Source organism: Pinus tabuliformis, chromosome 7 (assembly GCF_031772625.1).
Source record: "Pinus tabuliformis cultivar Carrire ecotype Pingquan chromosome 7, CPIR1, whole genome shotgun sequence".
Classification (NCBI taxonomy): Eukaryota; Viridiplantae; Streptophyta; class Pinopsida; order Pinales; family Pinaceae; genus Pinus; species Pinus tabuliformis.
Genome location: NC_142293.1, coordinates 1,092,783,165 through 1,092,789,909, shown reverse-complemented (window position 1 = coordinate 1,092,789,909; position 6,745 = coordinate 1,092,783,165).

Sequence of the window (6,745 nt, the reverse complement as noted above, 5' to 3'; positions counted from 1 at the left end):
TTCAGTCATAGTTGGGGGGAGCGCCCCCCCCCCGCTCCCGCTCCCAATCCGCGCTCCAGGCGGGAGTGACTCGGGAGCGCGCTCCCTAAATTTTTTTTCGCTCCCTGCCTTTTGGGGAGCGTTTTGGGGAGCGTTTTGCCTTTTTTGCTTTTTTTTTTGTAGTAATGTTCGAAATGCAATTTTTTTTGAAAGAAACAAATAGTTTTTGAGTGGGGCAGCTTAATGATCAAGTCTAGGCCCTAATATTGATATGCTATTCATGGTAATGTTAAATTCTTAAAGTAAAAGTGACATTTTCTTTAATTTTCATTTTCATCCTTTTACTTAAATTTTTAACATTACCATGAAATGACTCAGGATGTTTGAGAGTGGTTTCGTCCTCATTGGATTTCATATGGAGAAAGTAGAATTTTAGATTTCATTCAAAATCCAGCAGACTTATCAGTTTTTCAGGATTTCAGGATTGGGGGATTGCAATGTTTCCATTGAATTTTGTCATGTATTAGGGTATGGAACTCGTATTTAATCAAGAGTACCAATCCCTCTATGTACCTTGATGTTAGTGACATTGGTTGTCGAAGTCCTCTATCATGACCCTTCTAAAAATGTACGCATCACTCAACCAAAATCTTGACTTGACATGCTATGCTTTTTCTATCTTATGTTAATGCTTAGAGGGTGATATTAATGACAAAGATCCCTATACAGATACAAAGGTAATGACAAAGATACCTCTGGATATTAATGCTTGGAGGGTGATATTAATGACAAAGATCCTGATTTTGCAACAAGACTAAAAAATTAGACATTTCTTGTGGTGGCAAGAGGCCCAAGCATAAGAAATAGATAACAGATTTACTTCTCTTTTCTAGTTTCTAGTAGCTTTTATAACTATTGACTCTTTCATATTTATTATGATATTTTTTTAAACAATATATGACAATTTAAGTTCGAAGTTTGGCAATTATAACTCATTAGTAATGAATTATGAATATGATGCTTCATGAAAGTTGAAAGTTGTTTAATTTCATTTCATTTTATAACATTTCATTTCATGTTAGATATTATTTGTTGTAATGGTTACACTTAGCTTACAAGTACAACTTTGGTGATCAATGATGATAAATGTTATATATTGAATTTTGAAAGCTTGAAACTTTAAGATTGATGAATCATGAGACTCAATATGTTGTATGTTACTATGTTACTAACTTGCGGACGTGGTTGATGAAGATTATAACTTCTAGATGATTGTTGTTATATGGTTCAATCTATGCTTTTTTATGTTTTTTATATCTAAATCATCATTCTACATGTTTTTGTTTGACATATATGTATCAAAAATTAAAACATATAAAAAATATATATATATTTTTAAAAGATCGCTCCGGGATTCACTCCCAAACCGGGAGCTTCTAAAAATGGTCGCTCCCGCTCCCGTTTTCGCTCCCGCTCCCCGCTTTCGCTCCCACTCCTAAGTAACATTGCAGTATATGGAGTCCACGTTTCCAGTGCTTCATTGGATCTACAGCTAGTGCTCAGTGGCCCATTTACTCATTGAAGTCCACACAGGTCACATAGGCTTAGATAAAGAATTTGATGGCTATAAAACTTAACCACATGGATCATTAACCAGGTCACGAAAAATAGGCTACCAGTTCACTGGTAAACATCATAAAACAAGGGAACACGACTTAGCCAAGGCCTACCATTCCCAATCGCAGAGCGTCGATTGCACCCTTTTGCTCTCTTTCTTGCTACCTCTCAGCTACCGAAACCTGACTTGGCTCTTCAATTCGTTCTCTTCTCTCCATCTACGAGTGAGAGCCCCAAGAATGGGCAATGCCTGCCCCTTTGTATCGCCCAGTTCAATTGTGTCCCTTCATCTATTAGGAGGTGGTTCAATTAGTTACGCCACCTCCTCCCTCTTCGAGCGAGGGCGTTGTTCCACTTCTTTACTTGTAATGCTCGTCAATGAGCTTTGCCCGCTTCAGTTTAGGGCTAATCATGTTGCATAACACCTGTTAGATAACTGACCCCTTAAGTGTACAAACAACCTTGACATTTATTCAACTAGTATGGGTCGTGGCTTTTCAAGCAACTTTAGGTAAAGTAGGTGAGCAAGTTTGTTTTCCTTAGGCCAGGGATCCATAAGGCTGTCCAACCTTCAATTCTGTTAATTAATTGATAAGAATTATTATATGTTTAATCATAGGTTCAACTAGTTTTGGTCCTTCCATGTTGGCGTTACAGTCACATTACAATAAGCGGGGGTAGAATAGGCAGATGTTACAGTTTGATCTTTTGATTACAAATATAGTCAAACAAGATCACATCTTTAGGCTCAACAATGTTGTTGATCTAGCCCAGCATGTTGTCCATCTGTTCACACTCATCCCCAATGACTAGTTGATTTGAATATGCAGGTTGAATCATGTTATAAATGGGCTGGGTGAATTGAAGAACATACCTAATCATTGACCAAAATTGACCATCAAGAACAATTTCCTCGACCTCTTGAGATTCCTCTCTATGAGAGGCAATTTCCTCCACCTCTTGAGATTCCTCTTTATTAGAGGTGGTTGCATACCTCAAGCCCTTCCATCAATGACTCACCGCTATATTATCTGATATTTTTTAGACACTCCCTACAGGACAAGTCCAACCTATTCTAGGGAAAGCCTAAGGACACTATCAATTGGGTCACTATTTGTCACTTTGTAATGTCCTCTTTTAATTAAATTGCCCAAGGGAGGACGAAGTATCCTATCCAACCCCGTAGGCTATAGTCATTTGTAAAAGGGAAATCCCATTATTCAATGTTATTGTGGTAACATTGGGTAAATTGGGGTAATTGGAGGAAAACTTGTGGAAAAAGCCAAACTTGGGGCAAAATGGAGGGAAAGTTGTTAGCCCCTCAAATTAAAATTAGGAGGGAAGGCCTCAAAGGGAATCTATAAAAAGGAGAGAGGATAATCATTTTCCTTATCATGGTTGGTTGATATTTTTGATTTGTGAGCTAAGGCTCTTGGAGGGTTTTAAGACCCCCCCATCTCTAATAGGTTTTAGTGGTTAAAGATTCCACCCTAGCCAATCCTTTCTGCTCATTATGTTTGGCATATTTTTCCGAGGCATCATTCTTTTGTTTGTGGCAATCAAGGGTTTTCGAGGGAGCGAATATTTGGAAACAAGGTTTTGTGGTTGTCTAGGCAGCAAAAAGGACTAATCTGTAGCAATGTGGGCTTGTTCTAGGCTTACAAGAGCAATGAGGTAGCATACGACCTTATCTAAGGTATGCGACCAACTTGAAGGAGATTCCTGTGGCAATGCATTGACCTGAAGCAATATTGGGCAACATATGACGTTTCCCGAGGCAACGTAGGGTTTTTGAAGGGCTAATTTCTTTGGTAGCGAGGGTTACTGACATTGTTTGGGCAACAAATTGTCATCTAAGCTAGCGACCGTTCCTCAAGTACTTACTTGTGGCAACATAGGGGTTTTGAGGCCCATTTGTGACAATGATTTGCATTTGTAATATTGTCTAAGGCAATTCTGTGGCAACACCCTAATTTGTGGCATGATTTGTGGCAATATTGGAGATTATAGGCCCTATTTTGGCAGTGACTACCTTGGAAGGCAACGACTCACACTTAGGGACAATTTAGAGTCCTGTTGAGAACTATGGGTTTGCCTATTGCAACTACTCAACCCTCTTGAGATCCCGTTTGGGAAATGAGGGTTTGTTTGGACAAATGCGGGTTAATTCAAGAACAACATCATCTCCGTGACCCTCTCCATAGAGTTCTGTGCCAATGAAGTTTGGCTAGTTGGTAGGAAAGAGGTATCAAAACGCTGGATGAAGGTCAGACCAAGAAATATTAGGACAATAGGATTAGCTAATGTAATAGAAAATGTTGTGAATTTACATTATAGTGTGAAATTGGGAGAATTGTGAACTTAAACTCATTATGTATTGCTGGATTAGTTTCATATGAATGAGTTGTTGAATAATGATTGCATTGTCTTATTGCATTCAATATTGTATGTGGTTGCAAAATTGAAAGAATATTGTGATACTAGCTAGAATACGAATCTTGTCATTGCTCTTTTCAAGCCCTAACGGTAAATTTCCCCCAAGGGACACTACAGTGGTATCAGAGCTATGCATCTTGCTAGCGTGTGAGCATATGAACCCTGGTAGTTTCTAGAAGATAGGGAGAACATTACAGTTAGGGCAAAAGAAGGGTGCCCATAACTTAGTCATGGAAGATAGGGGAGAAGAAGAGAACCCTTTTGGCATCTTGAATGAGCTATCAAGGGGCAACAATAGATAATCCAAGGGCAACAACAAATAGCTCAATTGTGAGCACAAGGGCAACAACAAATGGCCCAAGGACAATAGCATATGGCCCAATTTTTTACCCAAGTCATGGCAAACCTAGACATTACAAGTAACAATGCTACTAGTGGATCTAATGGTGGTAACACGAATTTTACATAGGGGAGCAACAACCATAATCCTGGCTCCTTCAACAACTTTGCACAAGCAAACACATTGGCGACTAGTAGAAGGAACCATAGGCCTCTACTACCCCAATTTTTAGATATTTATGGAGTAGCAACCTAAGGAGCAATAGAACATAATGGAGATTTTACAAAATATTTCCTGGAGTATGCATCATTAGGAGAAGATGTTCAGGCAGCCATGACTTTTCATGAGTTTAGTAGCATTAAGTATAGAAATAGCCCAAGGCACAACAAAATCATGATCTAATGCGCAAGGTTGGGACACCATTCATTCCCTCCTTCGATGGGTCATCTAAGTGCTTGGCAAGGGCTTGGGTATAGAAACTAGATACCTACTTTGAACTTAACTGTGACAACCTTGGCGAATTCCCTCTTATTGTAAATACTATCTCTATGTCTATTAATTTTAAAATGACTTGAGAAATTGGGACACAAATTCTAGAGTTTGGGGAAGGATATTCGCTTGAGGAGATTAGGTTAATACTAATGTCGGATTTTGTGCTCTAGTGAATTGGTTGCACAGTAAATTTGACTGGAAAAAGGAATGGTCGGGAACCATTCCATCTTCTTGGAAAAATCTGCAAGAGAGAGTGGGAATTAAATGGAAATCTAGTTGCATCAACAGGTTGAGAGTGGCAACGAAGAGGTTATGCCCACACAACTAGATATGGTGGCGATAGCCTTTAGCGGGAGAAATTAATGAAAAAGAGAATTTCCTCTGTGCACAACGGAAGAGGCAAGCATCTCTGCGCAGGGTGGAAGAGGCCAACATCTATACGCACTAGGAAAGGACAAACATTAGAAATGGAGGACGAGGATTTAATTATTTAAGAGATCAATGATGGGAGTAAGGGGGTTCAACTTTTGTGTTGTGCTACTCGGTTCAATTTTGTTATGCTCTGTTTTTCCTAGACTTGGAACAATGTTCATTCTGATAGAGAGAGTTTGCTCTGTGGCAACGCAACTGATGAAACCATTGTGTGTGGTTGGCTAGCTTAGATGAAAGAATTTACAGAGAAATAACTTGACTTGAGGCTGATGAAACCATTGTAAGTGGCTTGCCAAGGTTTGAAGAACCCATTGGGAAATTTGTAGATTGATGAACCTATTGACCAGGAGGTGGAGACACTCAGGTACTTGTGAGGCTGATGAACCACCAGGTGTTGCCTTGGGGCTGAAGCACTGGTGCTTGCCTTCACTGAAGAACTCCTTGAAAGAGTGATTTCCACACTCCCATGGTTGCTTGTCTACTGATGAACCTTCCCAAAAGTTGAAAGAACTCTCTTCTTGGTACTGAACTGTAAGTCTTTATGCTAGGAAGAACCTCATAGCTGAGGTTGACTAAGTTACTAATATTTGTTATGTAACAATTGGGAGCTGTTGACAAAACCTCAGGGAAGTGAATTCCTGTTCCTTGTGTTAACTTCTGACTGGCTAGTGGATAAAGGTGGGTTACCTTTGGAGGCCTTGTTTCAGTCGAAAGTATTAATTTTTACAATCTAAGCACTCCTCCTCAAGCTCTTGAATCTGGCTAATGGGTGATTACTTCAAGAAAGGCTTGGTTGCAATGTGTCTAAGGTTGGGTGGATCTCAGTTGCCAAGTTTTGGATATAAGATAAGTATTAATTTCATTTATACGTGCAAGTGAATTTCCCATGAATACATGTTGTGTTGATTTTAAATGTTACTTGAATGTATGAAACTTGGTTTCATGAATGATTTGGAGTGCTGATATCTTGAGTATTGGTTATGTTGAGTAAATTGCTTGAATACTAATTGTATATGCGAGATTTGGTTCATGTAGGTTGATGCCCTGGTCAATATTTTGAGTAAAGATGTATTAAGTGCATGGACTAGTGTTGAAGAATGGTATAATTCTGATTTGTCTGTGCAGTAGTGCTCAATATGATTGATGTGTCAATGATTTTATATGCATGCTGGTTATGAGGTTTAATTTTCATGGTAGATGTGAAGCATATGTATCCCTTGTGTGAAAAGGAATGTGATTCCTGTAATTGCTACAAGAACGTTGGATCCCTGTATATTTTCTTGAAGAATGGTTGAAATTTTGTATGTGATCTGTGAACATGAATTTCTGTATTCTTTTCATTAATTGATGAGTATGATTTGCTGGTCCGTTTGCAATTCATATTCTTTGTATAGTTGACCTGTTATAAGCTGAAAAGAAATGCATACATCTATATGCTGTGGCTGGGAG